General features: G+C 38.7%; 1 pseudogene; it reads left to right on the forward strand.

The window, feature by feature from the left end:
- The first annotated feature begins 5,650 nt into the window (after positions 1-5,650).
- LOC141614268 (sucrose transport protein SUC2-like) lies at positions 5,651-20,628 on the forward strand (annotated as a pseudogene).
- The last annotated feature ends 228 nt before the right edge of the window (positions 20,629-20,856 follow it).

Genomic DNA, 20,856 nt, shown 5'->3' on the forward strand with positions numbered 1-20,856 from the left:
TTAGCACATCTTGCTACATCTACAATCGCGTCATGATTAGAAAGTTCCTTGATAAAACCCCTTATGAATTACTACGAGGTAGAAAACCTAACATCTCTCATCTAAAATGCTTTGGTAGTAAATTCTTTATTCACAACAATGGCAAAGACAACCTTGGCAAATTTGACACTTGTAGTGACGAAGGTGTTTTTGTTGGATATTCCGATCATATTAAAGCTTATAAAGTATATAACAAGAGAACTATTAAAATGGAAGAAAGTGTACATGTAGTATTTGACGAATCCAGTCTCTTTATTTCACAAGTAGATGAAGAGGATGACGAATACGATGATGACTTTAAAATTGGAACGATCTGACATGATATGGATCAAGTGGTGGAAGAGACTGAGCAACAGTTGGATCCACTGTTGCATCAAGATGACATGGTACAAGACGATGCTGGCCAAAACTCAGGGGGAACTAAGTGTTCCCCAACTCAAGAAGATCCCAGCTTGTCCAGGGGAAACTTAGATACAGAAGAACAACCCACTACATTAGAAAACGTACAACAATCTCCCCCCTAAAACAACCTAGATGCAACAATAACCGCTACGGTGACACCAGAACCAAATGACACCTCCAACCCACTTATTCCAAAAAAATGGAAACACCAAAGCTCTTATCCTCTGTCAAACCTAACCAGTGACCTAACCTCTGGAATAAAAACCAGATCATCACTCCAGAATTTTTGTGCCTTTGATGCCTTCCTTTCTCAATTAGAACCGACCAATACCACAGTAGCCCTTAGTGATGAATACTGGGTTACAACTATGAATGAGGAGCTAGAGCAATTTGAGAGGAACGAGGTATGGCATATTGTCCTTAGACCATCTCATCATACTGCCATTGGTACGAGATAAATCTTCCGCAACAAGCTTGATGATTGTGGAAAAATTGTAAGGAATAAAGCTAAACCAGTGGTCAAGGGTTTAATCAACAAGAAGGAATTGATTACGATGAAACCTTTGCACCGGTATCTAGGCTTAAGGCCATACGAATGCTTGTAGCTTTTGCCTCTTTTCAAGGCATAAAACTTTTTCAAATGGATGTAAAAACTGCTTTCGTAAATGGTTATCTTGATGAAGAAGTTTTTGTCGAACAACCTCCGGACTTTGTAAATAATGAATTTCCCAACCACGATTTTAAACTTGATAAAGCACTTTACGGTTTAAAACAAGCTCCACGAGCCTGGCATGATAGGCTTTCAAAGTTTCTATTGGAAAATGGTTTTTTACGTGATTCGGTTGATAAAACATTGTTTATAAAGGCACATTTCAAGGAACTGTTTCTTGTTCAAGTCTATGTTGACGACATTATTTTCGGTACAACAAATGAAACTCTTTATAAATACTTTTCGGATCTAATGATTTCCGAGTTTGAAATGAACATGATGGGAGAACTCGGATTTTTCCTTGGTCTTTAAATCAAGCAAAGTAATGAAGGAACTATGATTCATCAACAAAAGTATTTGAAAGAAATGTTAGGTAAGTTTTAGTTAAGTAATGCTAATCTCATTGCTACACCAATGGTCTCCAAAGTTTTTCTTGACAAAGACGAAAATGGTAAGAGTGTTAGTGAAATCGTGTATCGAGGTATGATCGGTTTCTTACTTTATCTATCCGCTAGTCGACCCGATATACAAAGTGTATGTTTGTCTACCCGCTTCCAATCAAATCCTAAGGAATCTCATTTCAAAGCCGTCAAAAGGATCCTTAAGTATTTGGTTGGAACGTAAAACCTAGGCCGTTTGTATCCATCTCACTATGAACTTGAACTTGTAGGTTTTTCGGATGCAGACTTTGCCGGTAGCTCATTGGATAGAAAAAGCATGTCGGGCATTGCTACCTTCTTAGGACTATGTCTCATCTCATGGGCTTCGAAGAAGCAAAACACCGTTGCCTTATCTACGGCGGAAAGTGAATATGTTAGTGCGGCACTTTGTTGTGCACAGATTCTTTGCGTTCGACAACAATTGCCCGATTACGGTATCATCTTTGAAACTACTCCTATTTTTTGTGATAATACAAGTGCAATTAATATCTCAAGAAACCCAATACAACATTCACGTACTAAGCATATCGACATAAGACATCATTTTTTACGTGATCAAGTCGAAAAAGGGAATATTTGTGTTAACTTTTGTCGGACAGAAAATCAAATTGCGGATATTTTTTCAAAACCGTTAGAAAGGGAAAGATTCATAAGACTTCAGTTGGAAATTGGTTTACTCGATCTTGCATAAATCTACTTATTCCTACTACTTTCAATGATTGACTAGAGAAATTTAAATGAAGTTTTTTATGTCACTGTCCATTAATCTGATTTTATATACAAAATGGTACGTACAACATGCAAAATAAAAGAAAAGTTTGTACTTGATAATTCTTATCCAGTCAAATCAATTCCCACTTCTCCATAAATTATTACCTTTCTTAGTTATCACCCATCATCTACCCCTTACCATCCCAACCGTCCAACACCTCTTCTTCCCATAAATTATTACCTCCCTAAAAATATCACCCCGTACTTACCCCATTAATCACTCCACACTAAACCCAACTTTTTATCTCCCACAACTCCTAAACCGTCACTTCCTAAAACCGCTTCCTATGGTACTCAAAACAACCGCTAAGAATAAAGACCAAATCCAAAAGACCATTGACTCTTATAATCCCAAAATATTAGCCGCCAAAGTCACCACCACTGTCGCACCGCCAAAATATGCACCACCCAAGAAACCCAAATTTATTCAGACATTCACAAGGGGAAGAGGCCGCGGTAGAGAAAGAGGCAGGGGTAGAGCTGTGGTAAAGATGAACACCTGAATTGAGAAAGAATCTGATGTTGAAGGGGAAGTAGAAAGGGAAAAATCTGATAGTGAAAGGGAAGCAGGGAGATCCGAAAACAAAGAAACTGAATCGGACAAAGTTGGACCGGATCCTCTCAAAGAAAACGAACCGATAGAAGAAACTGGGTTGGATAAACAGGAAAATGATAAAGAGGAAGACCTAGACTGCAATCCGGACAAACAAACTGAGAACGACGCCACAGAAGAGGGAGTTGTCTCCACCTCACCTCAGAATAAGGAACTTCTCTTAAAAATGGAGAAGTCTCTCAATTCGGCTGTGCAGTTAACCGAAACCCTCACCACTATGCTTAAAGGTAATTCATCTCCTCACAAGGGCGAAATTGAGGATGATGATGACAATATTCCCATTCGGAAAGCGGTTTCCCCAAAGCGAAAACGGTTCACGGCTGATCAGAAGAAAAAGGGGAAAGTGACTGCCTTGGATTTTGAGGAAGAAAAACCAACTGCTGAGACTCTTTATCTTCCATCTGTCGCACCCTCCTTCAAAGAGACCTACAAAACTCAAGTCTACAATCAACTCGTCTCTCAAAATCTACCAAAGGAAACCATGGATCGCTGCATTTTCATTCTCAAATGTGTCTTTAACAATGGACGCCGCTTTCCCGAGGAATGGTATGACTCATCCCCTGCTTTTTCCTTTTTTAAGAAAGCCATTGAGGTTCAACAGTGGAAGGAACTGTTTCTTATGGACATGCCCGTGTATGTGTCCAAGTTAGTTCAGTTCTATGCCACTGTTGAGGTAAACCTTGCCGAAGAATGTCTATCCGCTCTTATAAATGTCCAACCATTTGTTCTTACCTCTGCCCAACTAGCTGGTAAACTTAAGATTCCATCCCATGGCCTTTCTCATTTTCCTAAAAATGACTGGAAAACTGTTGACAATATCACTCCCCTACAAGTCACGAAAAATCTGAACCCCAAAGCCACTGATGCCTATGTCATCGAAGCCTCTGACCTTACTACAAACCAAATATTTTTTCACAACTTTGTCTATCGAGTCCTAGCACCCAACAATGACAGCCTTGGTCGCTGCTCTATTCTTGAAATGTTCCTCATGTACCACCTCAGCCGTCATCTCCCCATTAACCTACCTGCCTTGATCTTTCATTATATCAATGAGTTGGCCGATACTTTCAAAGGGGATGCTAAAACTAGTACTGTGGTACCATATGGTGGCTGGTTGTCCTACCTATTCCTACGGGCTAATGTTATCGATGACAAAACAGTGGGAGTTGAAAAACTTCAAGAGGTTATAAAAGAGGGTGTGCTCTCACGGATGTTTCTTCAAATCCGAAATAACAAACTAGTTCGGAGGTTTGCTCCCACAAGTAACACCACTACCTCCTATCACCCTAACCTCTCAAATATTGAAAGGGCATTAGCTACTCTTACTTCCATGGTGAAAGATATGGCTGGGGACCTCAACTGTCTAAGAGACGAGGTGAGTGAAGTTAGGGCTCAAAATGATGAACTCACGGCAATGGTGAAGGCCTTTCTGTCTGGTAGTCATGATGACGATGGGGTTGATGGTGTGGCTAATGATGCTAGTGATGAGAATAATGTGGATGGTGATGTTGCCGCCTAAGCAATCCCGATTATAACCGCTTCTCCCCTGTCCCCTCCTTTGAAATATTTTGTGCAAACTCTCTTATTTTGTTTGTTGAACTATCTCTTTGCATGTTTTTTTTAGAACTCTTGGTCTGTAACCTCTAAATACTTCGTTTTTATCTCTTCTTGATGATGTCAAGAGGGGGAAGTAGGATAAGATTGTGTTCATGCTAATCGTTTTAACTCTTAGGCTAACGTTCACCGTCTTAATATTTCGCAAACCTTGATTAGATGCCCATGCTTAGGTTAGCTAATATCCCTTTTCAAAAATTGATCATGTTGAGTATTGATAACTTTAAAAACCAATAGGCCATGGGCTAAGGGGGAATTTTTGAACAATCTTAATTATGGACTTGTCATCATCAAAGGGACAATTTGTTAGACTATGCTTGGTTGATGATGCCAAGTCCCTAATCATTTAATATGTGTATCCTCTTAGTTTATAATTGAAGATTTGAATCCTCCAATCAAGATGACAATGAAGCTTAAGGATGATGATCATGATTCAAGAATGTCTAGGCTTAGTCACATTTTGTAAGTACGGTCATTAAACTCATTTATATTGTTATACTATTCAGAAAATTTTTAGAAGTACACCTAATTCACCCCCTCCCTCTCTCAGGTGTTAATCGTTCTTAACTCTTCACAATTGCAAAAGAGTTATCTAATAGGGACTACCTAAAACTTATGAGAACTAATCATAAGGCTTTAAAAAACTCATATTCTATATATAAAGGATTTGACTGATTTCTATATCTAGTATGAATTCTGGTTTTCAATGGTGTACTAGACATGTCATTTGTGATGTGACCATAACTTATACATTACGTTATTAGAAGAGGATATTATTGGTTAATCTCCTTATTAATAAGATAACTAAATAATTTACTGCATTTTTACCATTTTCTCTAATCTAATATCCAAATCATTTTAATTATGAGCTTAACCACATTACAACCCATTATTACTTTCTCCTGAGCTGAAATTTTATCAAATATCACACTTTAAATACCATTTAGAAGCTTTTTCCTATTAACAAAAACAAAATATCAATCACACATAAAGTATTCTTACTAATTTTCTCACCTTCGTGGCAGATATACACGAGTTCATTGTTAATTCAACAAAGTAATAATGGATAATATGAATTCTAATGAGCCTAAGAGACACGTGTCAGCAGAAACCACACCGTTGTGGAAGATCATCTTAGTTGCATCAATAGCGGTCGGGGTACAATTTGGGTGAGCACTACAATTGTCACTCTTGACACCCTACATTCAACTATTAGGAGTTAGTCACTCAATGTCGTCCTTAATATGGTTATGCGGGCCAATATCGGGTATATTGGTCCAACCAATAGTGGGTTATTCGAGTGATAGGTCCAAATCTATGTTTGGTAGACGAAAGCCTTTTATCACAATTGGCACCACCTTGATATGTTTAGCGGTGCTTTTGATTGGATTTGCAGCGGATCTTGGTATAAGTTTGGTGATGATCTTAGTAAAAAAACCAAGCCTAGAGATGTGGCCATTTTTGTTGTGGGGTTTTGGATCCTTGATATTGCTAATAATATGGTCCAGGTTAGTATTTAAATAGTTGCGTTGTGTAATAACTTTCATATAGAACTGTCTCACAACCATATAACTGAAGGAGTGTATAAAAGGAAGGTTGCATGTATCAATTTAAGAATTGAAGAAACAAAAAACAATTGTTATCTAATGTAAAAGAATTATACTAGATTGAACTTACAATAAGATTGTCTCATAGAATAATTCATATGGAATCACATTTTAATTATAATTTGCTGATTTTACATGCATACCAAATTCTGTGCTATAACGTTGTTATTACTAGTGTGGATTTTAAATTTCGAAACATCACCATGAAATTTTGTTGCTTAACCATTTACATTAGTAAACAGATGTCGTTGGATCTTTACATTTGGATCAAGCCAAAAAAAAGTGATTTGACATTCTTAGTCTTTCAAATTAAGCAGATGTCAGCTACCTTCGTTGATAAAATCATGAGGATTAGTACGCATAACCTGAGTTCAAACCTCATTAACATCATAAACACCCTTTGGTTCCATTGACACCAGGAAAAAAAACTCTCAAATTTAAAAGCTAAATTTACATGAATCATTTTTGTTAACATATATAGTTCATTACCTTTTATTGTTATACATTATAAAATGCATTGTTACACAACACTATTGATTACCTTTTATTTGTTAATAAAATTGTAAAATGCATGAGTACATATCACAAAAGTTATTTTAAAGTATTTAATTGAAATTATTTCTCAAAAAAATTGGTTAAGAAAGTTATATATGCTCCTGAATTAAGAAACTAATATTTCTTTTTTGAACTTAAATATAAACAATCATGTTGAGATATTTTAAACTTATCTGATCTTACCCTGCACTTGTTGTATGGAACCTAAATTGTTTGATAGCATCAATCTATACAAAATTTTCTCATATATGACTATTTTATAACATAAGTTTAATTTTGTGCCTTGCTATATATCTGCTATCGTGATATTTATCTATTATGCATGCTTATATATGCAGGATCCAAGTAGGGCATTCTTGGCGGATCTCTCAAAACATGACCATAAAAGAATGAGGCTAGCTAACGGACTCTTCTAATTTTTCAAGGCGGTAGGAAATATCCTTGGCTACGCAGCTGGGTCGGGTCCCAGTTTATATAAGATCCTTTATGTGACCATAATTAGCGCATATTTAGCCCCCGAATTAGCCTTGTTCCCATGCTTTTTAGTGCATATTTGGGTCATTTATTATCTTTAGTTCTTTGTTTTGCATATTCTTTGAGATTTTGATCCCTTGGTAGGAAAGGAGTAAGAATCTTGCATTTTCATGGCAAAACAAGACTAAATTGATCGAATTCAATGACCAAGCATCAAGGAGAGACAAGATTAGAAGGCCTTTTTACATATGATAGTAGATGAGCAATGTTGAGAAAGGATCCTTGAGTCCCCAAGGAAATCCCCAAGGAATTTATGAAGAAAAGGGAAGAAAAGAAGAAGAAGCCTTGCTGAGGCACAATCCGACCGTCCTTCACCAGCACAATCCGTGCGGTTTTCCACCAAGACGCTCGGATTCCATCACCACAATCCGCCCGGATTCTCTTGAATCCGCTCGGATTCCATCGCCAGAATCCGCCCGTCCCGACCCTAATCCGCCCGGATTCCTCTACAGCGCGATTTCCTTTTCTCCAAGCTACGAAGAAAGAAGCCCTTCCTTCGGAAAATACCGGCTCCTCCCTGCTCAATCTAAAAAGTGTAATTACTAGTTTAGCCCTTAGTTAACCCTAATGCATCCCCCTAATTTCCACTATAAATACCCCATTAGTCTAATTAGAAGAGCATGTTCTTCTTATCATCAATTAGAGTAGTTAATATCAAGCAAATCTCTCTTTAGTTTTGTAATCAACAATTAATCAAGTTCTAATACAAGTTTTATTTCCTTAATCTCTCTTTTGTTCATCCTTTATTTTGGGTAATTGAAGATTATTTGGGTTATTATTGGGAGATTGACAACCTCTCAATCAAGCATTCAAGTACTTCTTTTATCTTTGCTTTATTATTGGAATCATTAGTAGGTATAATTCTCTTAATCCCTTTTTAATTATTGTTAATTACTTTCATTTATTCATCATGTTTCATTTTGTTGGTATGATTGACAACCTTGCTAGCATGATCAACATGATAATGAGTGAGTAGTCTCTTAGCTAGGGTTAATGGGTGATTAGGGGAAACCAACATGGGGAATGATTCATGCTTAAATTAATATGCTTTCATGTTTTATTTGCTTGCTTGTTTTGATCTCAACTCATGCACATGTTATATTTGATGAAATGCTAAGCCTATGAATCCTTGCATTTACTACCATCTCCTATCTTTTCAATGAGACTTGTAAGACATAACCCAACTCGAGTCTCATTAGACCATGCATGTTGTTGAGTAGGGAAGATTAAGTCGACTTGTAGGTGTTGTACAATCTAATCGATTTGGCTCCGGGACCCAAAACTTTCCTAGGATTGTAAGATATAACCCAACTCAACCCATCACAACAATAATTGCTTGCTTATAATTTGAGAACATGTTTGTATGATCAATTCCCATGATTCCCCTATGATCCCATGACACCCTAGTGCTTTTTAATCAATTGTTTACACCCCTTTTTATTCATCTTGCTAGTTTATTTTCATTGCTATTTTAGTTAGTGACCTTCTAAATCAACCCAATTTGTGACACCCCCAAGGCACCACTAGTTTCAATAGAAATCTCATTTCAATACCCGTCCCTTGGGATCCGACCTTTACTTGCCTCTTTACTAATTGTAGAGTTGTTTGTGAAGCTATAAATTGTGTTTTGATTCGGACGTGACCCAACGACCACACCTTTAATTGTGAACACGAAACGAACCGATCAAAAAATGGCGCCGTTGCCGGGGACGGTGTTTGTTTGATTTAGATTGCCTTTTTATAGTTATTAGTTGTGTCTTTCTTCGCCTTGGGGAAGTAAAACTCCTCAAGGCTTGTTCTAATTGTTTTTAAGTTGTTCGATATTGTGCGAGATGGATTTTATAGATTGTTTTGTAGAGGACCACTTGAGTATACCTTACTTCAAGGATCCCATGCAAGCATTGTAAGCCTTGGAAGCAAGTGAGGCTAACAATATGTATTGGGAATTGGAGGTGGATCTTTTTGAGGCCGCTCTAGCTAACAAGGAACTTACTCATGCACAATCCGAATTAGTGCATAACATTCTAGTGGAAGCATGTCAACCCATAGAGGATGAGCAATCCATCCTAGAAGAGATTTTACAAACTCAAGAGCAAGAGGAACCCATCATGGAATTTGAATATGATGAGGTCGAAAATGAAGTTGAGTATGCTATGAGGATGGAATGTCTAATGGAGATGGAGAAAATTCTCAATGAAACTCCAAAGGAGGAAAGTAAGGTACAAACCCCCACTTTAAAACCCCTTCCCCCAAATTTGAAATATGCTTACCTTGATGAATCAAAGACCAAACCCGTGATTGTTAATGATAGACTTGATGATGACCAATTGGGAAAATTGCTTGATGTGTTGAAACAACATGAGAAGGCTATAGGTTATAGTCTAGATGACCTTAAGGGGATAAGTCCCAACTTTTGCATGCATAGAATTCATCTAGAGGAAGACCATAGACCTACCATTCAACCCCAAAGAAGATTGAACCCCCACATGCAAGAAGTTGTCAAAGGAGAAGTCATGAAATTACTTGATGCGGGAATCATATATCCCATATCGGATTCTTTGTGGGTTAGCCCCGTCCAAGTGGTACCTAAGAAAGGAGGTACTACGGTAGTGACAAATGAAAAGAATGAACTAATACCCACAAGAATGATCACCGGTTGGCGTATGTGCATTGACTACCGGAAATTAAACTCCGCAACAAGAAAGGATCACTTACCCTTACCATTCATTGACCAAATGCTTGAGAGGTTAGCCTCCAACAAATTCTTTTGTTACCTTGACGGGTATTCGGGATTCTTCCATATCCCTATACACCCGGATGACCAACATAAGACCACTTTCACATGCCCTTATGGCACTTTTGCATATAGGAGGATGCCTTTTGGTTTATGTAATGCCCCCGCCACTTTCCAAAGATGCATGATGAGTGTCTTCTCCGATTACTTAGAGACCATAATGGAAGTTTTTATGGATGATTTTAGTGTTTATGGAAAGGACTTTGACTCATGTTTGCATAATCTTTCTCTTGTGTTGCAAAAGTGTGAAGATGTTAGTCTTGTTTTAAATTGGGAAAAGTGTCACTTCATGGTCAATGAAGGAATTGTCTTGGGTCATTTGATTTCGGAAAAGGGCATCGAGGTCGATAAAGCTAAAGTTGAGGTGATATAGAAAATCCCACCTCCCGTGAATGTTAGAGGGGTGAGAAGTTTTCTCGGTCACGCGGGTTTTTATCGTCGTTTCATAAAGGATTTTTCAAAAATAGCGAAACCCCTCACTCAACTTTTGCTTAAAGATGCCCAATTCCTCTTCACTGATGAGTGTGTTGAAGCTTTTAATAGAATCAAAGAAGCACTAATCTCGGCACCAATTATCCAACCCCCGAATTGGGAGTTACCTTTCGAGATTATGTGTGACGCTAGCAACTACGCCGTTGGAGCGGTTCTTGGCCAACGGGTAGGGAGAGCTCTTGACGCCATCTATTACATAAGTAAGACCCTCGATCCCTCCCAAGTGAATTATGACACAACCGAAAAGGAGCTTCTTGCCATTGTATATGCTTTGGATAAATTCCGTTCCTACTTGCTTGGATCCAAGGTGATTGTATTTTCGGATCATCGCGCTCTCCGACATCTCTTGATAAAGAAGGAGGCAAAACCAAGATTGTTGAGATGGATTTTGCTTCTTCAAGAATTTGACTTGGAAATAAGAGACAAGAAAGGAGCCGAGAATGTAGTGGCGGATCACTTGTCAAGGATCCGTTTCATGATGAAAATGGAGAAACCCCGATCAATGACTCATTCCCCGACGATATTTTGATGGCCATTCAAACACAACTTGAAAGGCACATCACCCCATGGTTTGCCGATTATGCCAATTATATTGTTGGAAAGGTACTCCCTCCAAACTTGAATCACAACCAAAGGAAGAGATTCCTATTCCAAGTGAAGAGGTACTTTTGGGATGACCCAAACCTCTACAAGGAGTGTAGTGATGGGCTCTACCGGAGATGCATCCCTCAATGGGAAACCCAAGGAATCTTGGAAGGATGTCATTCATCACCTTACGGTGGGCACCATGGAGCAAGGAGAACCGTTGCAAAAATTCTCCAATCGGGCTCCTATTGGCCTACAATGTTTCAAGATACAAGAGAATTCATCATTCATTGCGACGCTTGTCAAAGAACGGGAAATATCTCGTGGAGGAACGAAATGCCACAAAGGGGCATTCTAGAGGTGGAGATCTTCGATGTTTGGGGAATCGACTACCAAGGGCCCTTTGTGACATCCAATGGGAATAAGTACATCCTTGCGGCCGTAGATTATGTCTCAAAGTGGGTGGAGGCAATTGCCACCCCAAATGATGATACAAAAACGGTCACCAAGCTTTTCAAGAAGATAATTTTCCCAAGATTTGGAGTTCCTAGAGCAATCATTAGTGATGGAGGAACGCATTTCCATGAGAAGAAGCTTGCATCCCTTTTGACCAAATATGGCGTCCAACATAGAACCGGCTTGGGATATCATCCTCAAACAAGCGTTCAAGTCGATATTTCAAATAGAGAGATCAAGCAAATCCTTGAGAAAGTTATGAACAAGACTCGGAAAGATTGGAGCACAAAGCTTGATGATGCTCTTTGGGCTTATAGGACGGCCTATAAGACTCCCATAGGAGCCTCCCCTTACAAGCTTGTCTATGGAAAAGCATGTCATTTGCCAATCGAATTGGAGTACAAAGCTTATTGGGCAATCCGAGCACTTAATCTTGATCTCAAATTGAGCGGTCAAAAGAGGATGATTCAAATCCAAGAGTTGGAGGAGTTCCGACTACAATCCTATGAGAATGCAAAGATTTACAAAGAAAGAACGAAATTGCTTCATGACAAGAGAATTAGACAAAAGGCCTTGCACAAGGGAGACAAAGTCCTTCTATTCAATTCCCGCTACCGACTCTTTCCGGGAAAATTGAACTCTAGATGGATGGGTCCCTATGTGATAACCGAAGTTGGAAAATATGGAGATTTCGAACTCAAGGCGGATGATGGAAGCAAGTTCAAGGTAAATGGTCAAAGGTTGAAGCCATACTATGAAGGAGCGTTTGTTGGAGAGGTCGAGGTCACCTACCTCGGGCCTCCTCACCCTTGAAAGGACCATCTAAAGGAGAGTTTGGTGGAGTCCTCCCTAAACCACCACTTGTAAATATACTAACCCTCTAACTTGTATTTATTGTTTTATTGCATTTGTTTTAATAAATAGCATGAACTCTTTTCATGAGCGTAAGTAAGGGAGGGTTACTAATGAATTTTGAATGAAGGAAGGAACGAATTCTCGAGTGTGGGGACGCATCTAAGAGAGGAGAAAAAGTCGAGGGAAGAAATTCACAGCCCGAATCCGTGCGGATTCCCTGGAATCCGGCCGTATTGCTGGAATCCGGACGTTCAGAGGAGAAACCGTCCGTCCAGCTACGCTGAGAATTTGAAGATTTTTTGACTGAGGTCGAATCCGAGCGTCCTAGGAAGAAAAACGCCCGTCTTGCAGAATCCGGCCGGATTTGAAGAAAGACGCCCGTCTTTCTACCTGTGCATTTCAAGGAAAATCTCTGTAGAAGAATCCGTCCGTCTTCAAAAGGAGACGCCCGTCTCGGTGAGAAAGAATCCGAGCGTCTTGAGCTCGGGACGCCCGTCTTTGAGGCGTCAAAATTTTGGGAATTTTTCGCTGTGACAGAATCCGGGCGTATTGCCCAGAATCCGCCCGTCCCGAAGAGCACGAATCCGAGCGTCTTCAGCTCTAATCCGCTCGTCCTCCCATGCTGTTTTGACCCGACTTTTCCCTAATTAAATTACACCCCACCACACATATAGTGACACATCACTATTCCTTCCACTTGCACTATAAAACCCACCTCCTTATGACTCCCATACATACCCAAATCATTCTCTTAACCCACAAGATCAAAAAGCCCCAATTTTCTTGGGTTTCCAAAAGGGCAACACTCAATCAACAAAGAACACCCTTACCCTTTCACAAATCAAAAGAATCCAACAAAAGAATCAAGAATGGCACCAAGGAGATCCTCTTTTAGGAGTGCAAGAAGACCAAGAATGATGGGAAGTTCCTCTACCTCCCATCTCAACACTTTAAGAAGGGAACATGAAGAGATTGTAGATCTTACAAGGCTTGATGACTTCTCAAATGTGGAATTCCTCAATGATGTGAAAAGATTAGTCTTCCACCGGCTTCTAAGTAAGAATATTCTTCCCACTAAGTTTTTATGTCATGCTACATTGAAGAAACTTGGGATTTATCACCAAGTGGAAGCTCTCTTTGAGGTTTTCGGTCTTTCAACCCTTTTTCGCATGTATGAACCAACCTATCGGTCTCTTGTGCTTGAATTTTTGAGCTTTTTGAAGATTACAACCTTGAACAAAGTGATATGTATAGAGTTTAGGTTGGAGAATGTTTCTAGGATGATGACCCTTGTAGAATTCGCAAATGTGTTTGGACTTGATGTTTCGCCTACCCGAACATCGAAAGCAAAAAAGTATAGTGTTGCACCTTTGTGGAGGGCCATGACGGGCTGGGATTTCATTCACACCAAGGAATGTCTTGCTTTTCATATCCAAAACCCGATCTTGAGGCTTACATATCGATTTCTTTCGGGCACTCTACTTGCCCGCCGAGATCCGGCCATCGTGAACCAATTAGACCTTGTGTTTATGGAATCCTACCTCAAAATTCAAGGGAGAAATGGGTATCACGTCAATGCACCTCTAGTTTTGCTAGAGAAATGGGCAAAGTTTAGAAATGGGGATGATGATGGAATGAAGCACATAGTGAATGGAGGACTCATTACTAGACTTGTAAAGCACTTCAACCCAAGGTTCATTGAGAACAATGAGTACACTCCACTTACGGGAAACACGAGAATTAATGAAGATCTCCTTCTCGTCCATCACCATTGGATAACCCTTGAGGGGGTCGATAAGCGGATAAAGTGGTTGACAAAAGGAAGCGATCCGATTTATCTTCCAATGGCCGATCTACCACGGATCTCCCCAAGAAGAGGAAACTTGTCCCCAATGCCATCCTACCTCATCCCAAGTCAAACAAGGCAAGCACCACCACAACCAAATCCACCACCACAACAACAAGAACAACAAACTCAAAATGAGAAGATAAAAGTGCCTCCCTACCCTTTCCTCTACCAACCGTATAACCATCCAAACCCCTTCATCCTCCCCCGTGACGACTTTGTCACGGGAATCTTACAAGACCTACACTACCATCAATACGAGACCTCCGTGGACACTTACTATGCCCTCTATCCTCAATATCACGAGATGGTTCGAAGAGGACGGATTAGTGAGGAAGGAGCTTTCCCCTCATGGGCTCAAATGGATTTGCTCTTCCCCAACTCGGAGAGAGCTAATGAAGGGGCGAACGGTAGACAAGAGGAGGAGAGTGGCAATTCTTGTGGAGGTGACACGGTGGAACTTGAGAGTGAGGAAGACGAATTCATGGACCCAAGTTTGAGTGATGCTTCAAAGGATATTTGGGATAGCGATATAGAGGGAGATGATGCCGATGTCTAGAAGACTACTTCATCACTAGGTGGAGCGGGCGAGAGGCACCCACCTAAGTTTAAGTGAAGTTTTCTCATCTCTCCTCTTTATCTTTCAAAGTTTCATGAAAAGAAGTTTGTGTCTTGTTACCTTGTATTTTCATTAATTTTGATCATTGTTGGAGTAGTCCTAGCACCATAGAGGACTCACACCTCAGTACCATTGAGGTGTTCTCATTTTATTGTTCCCATTTTCAAAATCCAAAATGACAAATTAGTTTCATGCATTGCATAGTGTGTGCATGAACTACACCCATCCTTGGACATTAGCAATAGTGTCTAACTCGGTTTGGGGAAGTTAATGCATACACAACGGGAGGTAATCTAAATTATCCTCTCCGTCATAACAAAAACCATGCATCATGTAGTTTAGCCTAGTATAGATTGCATTTAGTATAGAAATCATGCATTATCTTTGCATAATTTCCATCATTTTGGCCATTGAGGACAATGCCCATATTAGTGTGGGGATGGGAATTCTAACATTTAACTCTTATTCAAAAAATCCAAAAAAATTGAAAAATTTCGAAAATCATAAAAATTTGAAAATTGAAAAACCCAAAAACATGTTTATTTCCCTTTGTAGTCTTGTGTATATATTGTTTTGTATATATTGTGTTTGTTCTATCCTTGTTCACATTGATTGACTACGCCACATCCGATACATGAGGATATTGAAGACCGCATGGTATGATCTTTCCAATCTCCTTTTTCCTCTTTATGTTAATGACTATGTGGCTCTATTTTGATTGATGCGGTATAACAATGTGAATTTAGGACTTGCATTTAGTTTATATGTCATATTAGTTGATAGAATCACTTGCATTAGGATGTTTATATTAGTTGCATCATGGCATGTAGTTGCATGTTAGAAATGTTTTGAAAAATGCCTAATTAGGAACTTTGACAAGAGCAACTAAGCCATTACAAATACTTGTTCAACTTAAGACTTTGCCTACTAGAATGGTTGTAAAACACCCTAGATAGTGTCATACTAGTGTCTTTTGACCCATGACCCAAGGCCTAGTCAAGGGTTTGCATGTGAGTCACCTATCCAACCCCGTGATGCGATGTGGACTTGGTTAACTTGTCTAGGTGACCTTGATTGACTTTGTGGTAAGGCAACCCAAAAATATTTTCTATCAATAAGCTTGAAGTGCTCATTTCAAGGAATTTTGTCATGTGGAAGTAATTTAATACCAAGGAAACCTCAACTGTTATGAATTGTTGAATGTTGAGAAATTTAAGTTGTTTTGATGGAGGCGTACCACTTCGATGTGCTTTGGTGCGGGATCCATTGAATTGGGCCCCCACACGGTTGTGAATACGGCCGCCCAGAGACAGAGTGACTATCACCCCGAAAAGCTATTGTCTAGAGGTTAACCGGTTGCCTAATAAGCGATTGGCGAAAGCAAAAACAAAGGACACTAGCCCGGAAGGGACAAACCCCATCTTAAATTTTTGAAATGTGAAAGTGAAATGAGGACAATTTTGAATACTAGTCATATCCACCCATTGTGTATAAAGATTTGAGCATTTCATTCCCAAAAAGCCTTTTGTCAAGCCACTTGGTCGAGCTTGGGACGATCCATGACCTTTACTTTTGTAGAGAATTCGAGACTTGTCATGTCATATGCTACTAGCATCATAGGGATCATCATTCCACCACCATCCGATCGCTCTTGACGAAAGCATTTGGAAATTGAGGACGAAAGTAGTCTAGTTTAACACCATTTGGAGGTGATTTAGTGCCATCCTCTTAGCCTTAGTAATTTGTTGAACTAGTATTTGTGAAGGATTACATGCTCTTAAATTTGTTCCTCTTTAGTGCCTCCGCCACTTGATGAGGAAGTGGCTATTCCTTTTGTAGATGCATCCATTATGTGATTTTGTGTGCTTAATGTTTGGATGTGTCGCCATTTTGGCAAGACCCACCTTGCCTTGCAAGAAGGCATCTTACCTCATGGTTGTCTTGTTGTGAGTTGAAGGGGCGGAGTGAGACCCGCTAATTGTCTCATATCGGATATGCTATTAGGTTAGTTTAAATAATGGTCCTAGTCTTTGTCACCTCTTTACTCGGGACGAGCAAAGGTTCGGTTTGGGGATATTTGATGTGACCATAATTAGCGCATATTTAGCCCCCGAATTAGCCTTGTTCCCATGCTTTTTAGTGCATATTTGGGTCATTTATTATCTTTAGTTCTTTGTTTTGCATATTCTTTGAGATTTTGATCCCTTGGTAGGAAAGGAGTAAGAATCTTGCATTTTCATGGCAAAACAAGACTAAATTGATCGAATTCAATGACCAAGCATCAAGGAGAGACAAGATTAGAAGACCTTTGTACATATGATAGTAGATGAGCAATGTTGAGAAAGGATCCTTGAGTCCCCAAGGAAATCCCCAAGGAATTTATGAAGAAAAGGGAAGAAAAGAAGAAGAAGCCTTGCTGAGGCACAATCCGTGCGGATTGTCTACAATCCGACCGTCCTTCACCAGCACAATCCGTGCGGTTTTCCACCAAGACGCTCGGATTCCATCTCCACAATCCGCCCGGATTCTCTTGAATCCGCTCGGATTCCATCGCCAGAATCCGCCCGTCCCGACCCTAATCCGCCCGGATTCCTCTACAGCGCGATTTCTTCTTCTCCAAGCTACGAAGAAAGAAGCCCTTCCTTCGGAAAATACCGGCTCCTCCCTGCTCAATCTAAAAAGTGTAATTACTAGTTTAGCCCTTAGTTAACCCTAATGCATCCCCCTAATTTCCACTATAAATACCCCATTAGTCTAATTAGAAGAGAATGTTCTTCTTATCATCAATTAGAGTAGTTAATATCAAGCAAATCTCTCTTTAGTTTTGTAATCAACAATTAATCAAGTTCTAATACAAGTTTTATTTCCTTAATCTCTCTTTTGTTCATCCTTTATTTTGGGTAATTGAAGATTATTTGGGTTATTATTGGGAGATTGACAACCTCTCAATCAAGCATTCAAGTACTTCTTTTATCTTTGCTGTATTATTGGAATCATTAGTAGGTATAATTCTCTTAATCCCTTTTTAATTATTGTTAATTACTTTCATTTATTCATCATGTTTCATTTTGTTGGTATGATTGACAACCTTGCTAGCATGATCAACATGATAATGAGTGAGTAGTCTCTTAGCTAGGGTTAATGGGTGATTAGGGGAAACCAACATGGGGAATGATTCATGCTTAAATTAATATGCTTTCATGTTTTATTTGCTTGCTTGTTTTGATCTCAACTCATGCACATGTTATATTTGATGAAATGCTAAGCCTATGAATCCTTGCATTTACTACCATCTCCTATCTTTTCAATGAGACTTGTAAGACATAACCCAACTCGAGTCTCATTAGACCATGCATGTTGTTGAGTAGGGAAGATTAAGTCGACTTGTAGGTGTTGTACAATCTAATCGATTCGGCTCCGGGACCCAAAACTTTCCTAGGATTGTAAGATATAACCCAACTCAATCCATCACAACAATAATTGCTTGCTTATAATTTGAGAACATGTTTGTATGATCAATTCCCATGATTCCCCTATGATCCCATGACACCCTAGTGCTTTTTAATCAATTGTTTACACCCCTTTTTATTCATCTTGCTAGTTTATTTTCATTGCTATTTTAGTTAGTGACCTTCTACATCAACCCAATTTGTGCCCCCAAGGCACCACTAGTTTCAATAGAAATCTCATTTCAATACCCGTCCCTTGGGATCCGACCTTTACTTGCCTCTTTACTAATTGTAGAGTTGTTTGTGAAGCTATAAATTATGTTTTGATTCGGACGTGACTCAACGACCACACCTTTAATTGTGAACACGAAACGGACCGATCAATCCTTCCTTTCACAATAACAAGTGCTTGTGACACATATTGTGCCAACCTTAAAACATGTTTTCTAATTGACATTGTCTTCCTTATCTTAGTGGTTTGGATCCCACTATTTGTCGTGGCCGAACCCGAGATCGAGACTGTTCATGATGAAGGTATTCCCTTTTTTGCACAAGTGAAGACCTCTTTTAAGAACCTCGGAAAGCCAATGTGGCTTCTATTCATTGTTACTGCTTTCAATTGAATTGCTTGGTTTCCTTTTATTATGTTTAACACTGACTGGGTTGGCCTTGAAATCTATGATGGTAACCTTATGGTATATTTCTTCTTCCTTTGTTATTGTTCGTGGGTAAGTAAATTTTGTTACATAATATTTACAACAATATACATTATAATCTTTTTGCTTCACTAGATCCGTTATATTTCTCGAATCTATTTCACATAATCGGAAAAAAAGAATGCAAAGTTGATAGTGAAAGATCTATTATTTCTCACATGTCATGTTAACCAACTGAGACAATTAACAATAAAATGTAGTATTACTTATGTTATGGGTTCAAAAACTTGTTTATATTAGAACTATATTTGAATTTATCATATGTATGATCAGAACTCTTGAATATCAAGCTAACATTTTTAGTTTTCCAATTAATAAAGAACAAGTTAGTTAATTTAAAATAACCTCTATGAGTGGATCCAATCACTCAAACAAATGTAATCAACTTTGACAAGCGAAGAATTTATTATAATCTATCACATTGTTGTGTTTATTAATGTAGGGGAGCCCAGAAGAAATAAAATTATATGACATGGGAGTAAGATCAGGGGCACTAGGCCTAATGTTAACAGCAGGAGCACTAGGGCTAATGTCCATAGCCAATTAGCCATTAACCCATTGTCAAAATTGTTGGGAAGTGCAAGGATAACTTGGGGTCTTGTTAATTTTGTGTTGGCCGCTGCCTTAGTATGCACATTGCCTCTAACCAAGTTAGTTGAGAAAGCTAGGGAACATGCACCTTTTGGTACGCTGCCTACTAATGAAATTAAATCAGCCACATTAGCTGTCTTTGCCGCCACCGAAATCCCACAAGCGGTCAGTTCGAGACTCTTTTAACTTATTTTATTAACCCCTACACCTTATTATCGACAAAAAGAAAGTTATTTTGTTGTTTGTCTTTGTTTTTAAAGAAGTTTGGTACATAAGCATATGACTCCTTAAGCTTAGTTACATCATATTCATATGTCTAGTTATTTGTTTGTCTTTGAATAATCTCTCACGAATAATAAAAAAGTTAAACAAGTATTGGGACATAGAGAGTACAACTTAATAACTAGTTTGTACATAGATCTATCAAATTTTACACGAATAATTATTTTGACAGGCTACTTATAATATTCCATTTGCATTAGCAACAAATGTTCTCATCTGACTCTGGAGCTGGCCATGGTAAGATTTATTTTACCCTACTAAACTCATTTTTTTCACATATGGATAAATTACAAAGTACATGCATTAATCAAGCTTCTTTATATTTTTTTATTAATAGGGTTGTCACTAGGACTCATGAATTTGGCCATCTGTGTACCACAAGTAAGTATTTATCGTTTAATTAAATATGAGGCATATTTTTGTCATTTTGTAGTATCTTAAAAAATATTCTAATCTTGTGATTTATTATTCACCTACCTAATTTATTTAAATTATTTACCGTGATTATTTTATAGATGTTGGTGTCATTAATTAGTGGTCCATGGGAAAACTTATTTGGAGGCGGTAACTTACCAACATTTTTACTTGGCGCTAGCTCTGCTATAATAAGTGGAACTTTAGCTCTTACCATACTTCCTCCCTCCAGCGCTAATGCATGAGAGTGCTAGAATTTTTATTTTCATGAGTTGGGGTTAATAACGCGATTAACTATGTTATTTTTAAAGTCTTGTATATACTTGTTCTCATGTAATGATGAAGCAATTTATTCTTCAACTACTAAAACACTAGATTTCATGTCCGGCCGTTGGCCGGGTAATATCAAAAAATAATTTCTGATATTTATCTCGAGATTATTGCTTTGAAAGCATTTTATAACGAATTTATAC

This window comes from Silene latifolia, chromosome 11 (assembly GCF_048544455.1).
Source record: "Silene latifolia isolate original U9 population chromosome 11, ASM4854445v1, whole genome shotgun sequence".
Classification (NCBI taxonomy): Eukaryota; Viridiplantae; Streptophyta; class Magnoliopsida; order Caryophyllales; family Caryophyllaceae; genus Silene; species Silene latifolia.